This window comes from Lycium barbarum, chromosome 8 (genome assembly GCF_019175385.1).
Source record: "Lycium barbarum isolate Lr01 chromosome 8, ASM1917538v2, whole genome shotgun sequence".
NCBI lineage: Eukaryota > Viridiplantae > Streptophyta > Magnoliopsida > Solanales > Solanaceae > Lycium > Lycium barbarum.
The window spans coordinates 122,247,369-122,254,158 of NC_083344.1; positions in this window are offsets into that span (position 1 = coordinate 122,247,369).

Sequence of the window (6,790 nt, forward strand, 5' to 3'; positions counted from 1 at the left end):
GTAATTTATAATTATAGCAGTATGAAATTATTATTCTTTTCGTCTCAATTTATGTGACACTTTTCGCTTCCCGTGAGTTTATTTGACTAATTTTTAAAGCTAAACTGGAATAGATCAACTCAATATTTTAAAGTTAAAATTTAGATATTAAAAATTATACGAAAAATACTATAAGTTATAATTTTCTCATGTCAATATGATGAATAATACATTATAAATTGTTGATCAAAATTTATATAATTTGAATTCCGAAAAATGAAAAATGCCTCATAAATTAGCACAAATGGAGTAAGAAAAAGAATGATAACCACAATTTAATTTCAGAACAATTGAATCTAACGAACCTAAGCTGTAAAAGATGAAAATAAAAGCACTATGTTCACATTAGTATATTTGCACACGGAACTAATGATGAAACAGGAAGTTAACTTTGTCCAAAATCAAAATAGTAGTAATTTATAACATAGTATAATTTTATACTCTTTTGAAACAAATCTAACTGAATAGGAGTAGTGGGAAAGTAAAGTGTTAAAAGTTGTCAGCCACAATTAGGGTTGTTCACGGTTTTGGTTAAAACCAAAACCAAATCGAAAATTTAACCAAACCGAATAAAAAAACCGACATTTGGTTTGGTTTGGTTTGGTTTGATTTGGTTTTAAATTTTAAAAACCGATAATATTTGGTTTGGTTATGGTTCTAGTAAAAAATAACTGAATAAATAACCGAACCAAACCGATAAATTATATACATAAATATTATAATTATTTATATGTATAATATTAGTTTTTCATAAATAATTATAAATATTTTATACCTTTTAATCATTAATTTGGTTTTTGGTCTACTTATTTCACATGATTGTTTAAGGCCTACTTATTTCACATGATTGTTTAAGGCCCATGTTTTTAAGAATATGCCAAATCCCATGCCTTTAAGTCTTTTAACTCTTTAAGTGTTAAGTGTAAACCTACTAACAGAAGCTCTTGTTAGAGTCTAATGTCTTTAACTTAAATTTTTAGCCTTTCTTTGTCAGCCATTTGATTTTAGGTTGTTTCTTCTTCTTTTTTCCGAATTTATACCTTTCTTTTTTCTTGTTTGAATGGGTCCTAAACTTCTAATATTTTTCATATGAAAAGGACAGAGGTTGTAGATTTGGAGGTTCCTATAGAAGATGCTTCAGTAACATCAGCATTTGCTGCAACTCAAGCACATAGTAATGCCCTAATACTTCTTTCGTGGGTAATCCTCCTAAAAAGCAAAAAAGAACAACTCCTTGTAGTCGAGACCCTAGCCTTGGGGATAATGATAGAAAAACATCTGAAGTTTGGGATTATTACACACAGTTTTTTGAATAAGATGGGAGAATTGAGGGCAAAATGCAATTACTGCCCCAAAGTTTGAGATCATTACACAAAGTTTTTTTATTTCATATATTTTCATTTTAATTTTAGGTAGTCTTTATGTTTAATTAATATGTATGTTTGTAACAACAACTAAAAGCTCCTATGCTCTACTTTATTTCCAGGTATGTGTATTAAGATGACAAAAATGGTGCAGCCACTACTAAGTTAGTTTTTAGCTCTATATGTAATAGTTTAGCAACTTTGAGTAACTTAAGTACTATACTATCACTAATAGTGAAAATGTTTCTATGATGTATATTGTTCCACCTTAAACTATAAATAAAAGTTATCGTTTGAACCAAAAAAAATACATGTCTTTTTCAACTTTTTAATGTTTTACTGATAAGTATAATGGCTGCTAGTCATAAACCGAAAAATCGAACCAAACCGAACCAACCCGACAATAACCAAACCGGTGGTTATTATTTTATTTGGTTTGGTTATGGTTTTAGACATTTGAAAACCGACTAAATTGGTTTGGTTATGGTTTTAATCAATAACCGACTCAAACCGAACCATGAACACCCCTAGCCACAATCATAATGAGAACATGGACCCACTTAAAACATACCCCATACGTGTTAAAAGGGCTAAAAGGTCTGCACACTCAAATACTAATATAGTGATCAACTTAGTTGGGCCAATCAATAGTCAGAACTAACCCTAAATGACCATAATGCCACTTACAAATTAATTAATGACACTTAAAGCAAGCATGTCGACGATCCAACACTTAAACTCATGTTTCTATATAGTTAGAACTAGTTATAGCTTCGTCTCATTTTTAAGTAATTAATTCATACTCATTGCTAATGGCGTTCTGGTCTACCTTAGTGCCCAAAACCAAGCAAATATTTCAAAGCTCGTAGTTTTTTTCTCTCACATCATGCAATTATGTATGTCATTTATCCCTTTTTTTTTTGGATAATTACGGTGTTCGTGCCAGCTTGCATGCACCTTGACTAATTCCATTAAGTATATTTACCTTCCAGCACAACTACCAGGCAATTCTGCCCACCAAGATTTGGAGATAAAAAGAAATCACCTAGCGTTTTTTTTCCTCTGCTGAAATTTTGAACCTGAGATCTCATGGTTCTCAACTCACTACATCGACCACTAGCTTCTATATACTCGTAGCATTGATTTACTTGCCAGTAAAAATACACTGATAATGTAAAAGTTATTTAGATTGTCGGTGTAAATAAGTTAAAATTCTTATTTGAATTACATGCAAGATTCTACCATTTCCTTCAAATTATGAGTTATTTCTAGCTGATACTTATTCTGGAACTAGCAAACTATGCTCGTGCGATGCACGGGGCCCAATATGATTAATTTAGTTACTCACTTTAGTTAGTCTTTATGGTTTGTATATTTTGCAAAGGATACCGCAATTCTCCTTTATAAGTCTCCATATTTTATTTCTTTTCCTCTTATTTTCCCTTTACTTTCTCAATTGTTGTTAAAATTTGTCTTATTTTGGTTAAGGAAAATACATAAAAAAAACCCCCCAACGTATACTCGGATTAATTATGATGCACCCAACCTTTGCGGGCAACCTATTACCCCCGGCTTTATTTTTTCTGTATTTTTGTACCTTTTTTGGCTGATGTGGCACCAAAAAAAATTGATGCCCTGTTGCACAGTGGAGAGTGTTGCACACTCTCCGCCACATTGGTGCCACGTCACTGTCACTTTTTTTTTTTTTTCATTTGATTTTTCTTTTATTAATTATATTTACACTAATTAACCTCTAATTAACCATTAAACCATTAATTTTGTCTTCTTCATCACTAAACCCTTCTTCTTCTTCTTCTTCTTCTTCATTTCAAGAAATCCATCAACCCATTTTCTTCCTCCATTAACACACATACACATTCAACTCATTTTCTTCCTCAATTAACAATACACATTCAACCCATTTTCTTTCTTCATTAACACACCCATTTTCTTCCTCCATTAACACACACATTCAATTTAATCATCAATCATAAAGAGCTTATTTTCAAGAAACATTCAACTCATTTTCTTCAACCCATTTTCTTCCTCCATCAACACACAACATTCAATTTCATCATAAATCCCACCTCTTCTTCTTCTTCTTCTTCTTCTTCATTTCAGGCTGCTCCCCCCCCCCCCCTCCCCCTCCCCCTCCCCAACCCACTCCTCTTGCCCCACCAATTTGAAGAAATTGCCATTGACACCCATTTGAAGAAATTGTCATTTGAAGGACAAACTGTGCAATTTCTTCCTTTCTGGGCTATGTTCAATCATGGACTGGAATTTAACAACAATGAAAATTGTTATTTGTTAAATTTCATGGAAATTGTCCAACCTGCTCCTCTTGACATTTGTTAAATTTCATGAAAATTCATGGGGAATGAAATTTAACAACAATGTAGAAATTGCATGAACTGCCCATGATTTCATGAGCTGGGCTATGTTCAATCATGGCAGCATCGGTGGCGTCGGTGTGGTGGCGGCGACGGTGGGGGTGGTTGAGGAGAAAGAAGAAGAAAGAGAAAAAAGAGAAAGAAGAAGAAAGAAAAAAATAAATTGCAATTAGTAGCTTTAACAATTAAAATGTGAAAGAAAGGGAGGGTGGGGGTGGGTGAGAGGATAAAATATAAATTAATTTTTATTAAAATATAAAAAATATTTTTACTGCTTTCACTCGCTGTTAATGTTTTTTGGTGCCACGTCAGCCAAAAAAGGTAAAAAAAATACATAAAAAATAAGGCCAGGGGATAATAGGTCGCCCGCAAAGGTTGGGTGCTTCATAATTAATCCGAGTATACATTGAGGGGTTTTTATGTATTTTCCCTTTTGGTTATGTCCGCCTCTTTTTATATTTGATAAGTTGACAATTCAAAAATCCTACATGTCAAGTTTATAATCCCAAGATTCAAAGGATATTTTATTATATTATACACATTTTTAATTTAAAATCATAAAATTCAAAAGTTTATCTTTATTTTTTAAACTCCGTGTCTAGTCAAATTTAGACATTTAAATTGAGACAGAGGAAGTATATGTCAAATGAAGGAAATGAAGGGACAATTGAAACACTGCGGACACATGGAGACCTAAAAAGTAAACACACAAGAAGTAGAATTAATATTAAATTTCTGAAATGTACACGCACTGACGAAGATGGAGAGAAACTATTCCTCCTAGTGCACTTCTTATCACACGTTACAACCTAATTAACCAAAAAAAACGACATGATTATGTATTTCCGCGGAGATAGACTCGGTATCTAAAAAGGACATTTTTGGCATTTAAGAATATGAAAGAGGACAAAAATTATACATAGGCATATAAGTTACTTTAACCACAAAATATTTCCTTAATTAACATTGACATTCCTAAACTACCATAGTTGTCCTCTTCAACTCCATCTAACAACAATAGAAATTGTTCCATTGTTGTTTGTTAAATTTCATGGAAATTGTCCAACCCGCTCCTCTTGACATTTGTTAAATTTCATGGAAATTCATGGAGAATGAAATTTAACAACAATGTAGAAATTGCACGAGCTGCCCATGATTTCACGAACTGGGCTATGTTCAATCATGGAGGCATCGGTGGGGTCGGTGTGGTGGCGGTGGTGGCGGCGGTGTGGCGGTGACGGTTGGGGAGAAAGAAGAAGAAAGAGAAAAAGGAGAAAGAGAAAAAGGAGAAAGAAAAAGAAAAAGAAAAATAAATTGCAATTAGTAGCTTTAACAATTGAAATGTGGAAGAAAGGGAGGGTGGGGGTGGATCAGAGGATAAAATATAAATTAATTTTTAAAAATTAATTTTTATTAAAATATAAAAATTATTTTTACTGCTTTCACTCGCTATTAATGTTTTTTGGTGCCACGTCAGCCAAAAAAGGTACAAAAATACAGAAAAAATAAGGCCAGGGGTAATCGGTCGCCTGCAAAGGTTGGATGCGTCATAATTAATCTGAGTATACGTTGGGGGGTTTTATGTATTTTCCCTTTTGGTTATGTCCGCCTCTTTTTATATTTGGTAAGTTGACAATTCAAAGATCTTACATGTCAAGTTTATAATCACAAGATTCAAAGGATATTTTATTATATTATACACATTTTTAATTTAAAATTATAAAATTCAAAAGTCTATTTTTATTTTTTAAACTCCGTGTCTAGTCAAACTTAGACATTTAAATTGAGACAGAGGGAGTATATGCCAAATGAAGGGACAATTGAGACACTGCGAACACGTGGAGACCTAAAAAATAAACACACGAGAGATAAAATTAATGTACACGCACTAAGGGAGATGGAGAGAAACTATTCCTCCTAGTGCACTTCTTATCACACGTTACAACCTAATTAACCAAAAAAACGCGACATGATTATGTATTTCCGCGGAGATACACTCGGTATCTAAAAAGGACATTTTTGGCATTTAAGAATATGAAAGAGGATAAAAATTATACATACGGCATATCAGTTACTTTAACCACAAAATATTTCCTTCATTAACATTGACATTCCTAAACTACCATAGTTGTCCTCTTCAACTCCATCTATCCGACCAAAGAGCGAAAAGAAGAAGCTTGAACCTGGAAATAATCGAGCGACAAAGGGCTTGATTGAACCAAATAGAGAAACAACGAACACAATGAAGAATCAAGATAAGAAAATAGGAAGAGTAAGAATGAATTCCGATTTGACCATGAAATTATTGTAATCCTCTTCTAATTTGCTGTTGAATGAGAAAGAAAAGAGTTCAGTATCTACATTTACATGATAAAGCACAGTACGTGTTTTATGGAGTGAAAAACAGTACACGTGACTACGTGTTCCTAGGAGAGCTAAGTTACCAATATACCCCTAAGTAAATTCAAAAATTTCAGGAATACTGCGTTTGTCCCATTTCAATGTACTGCTTTTTGTACCAGTACATAGTGCAGTGTTAGACACAAAGGTGGGACTTCAGGAAATACTTTGCCTTCAGCCTGTACTAAGTGTCGGGCAGGTGAACTTCTGTTCTCATTTTGATCTTCTGTTTCTACCATTTCATTTCTTTGCAAATGCTGGTATAAATGATGTCCTGTAACATTAGTGTAGGCCACTTCTTTTCCTTTCCTTCAAACATAACTTCAATTCAGTTGGGTTTCATTAGACAGTCTGGTAAGCTTTTCCTGTCTAGACACGAGTTTTTGCTTAGTATTGTTTCCTTAGTTTGGACAAGAGCGTAGAGCAACATAAAATGTTAGAGTACCCGAAACTCAGACTCTTCAAAAAAATGCGCGCGTGTTAGATCTTCCAAAAGTAGTACTCCCTCCGTCTCATAATAAGTGTCACATTAGCCAAATTGTTTTGTCCTATAATAAGGGTCACTTTAGGAAATCAAAACATAAATTGACTAGT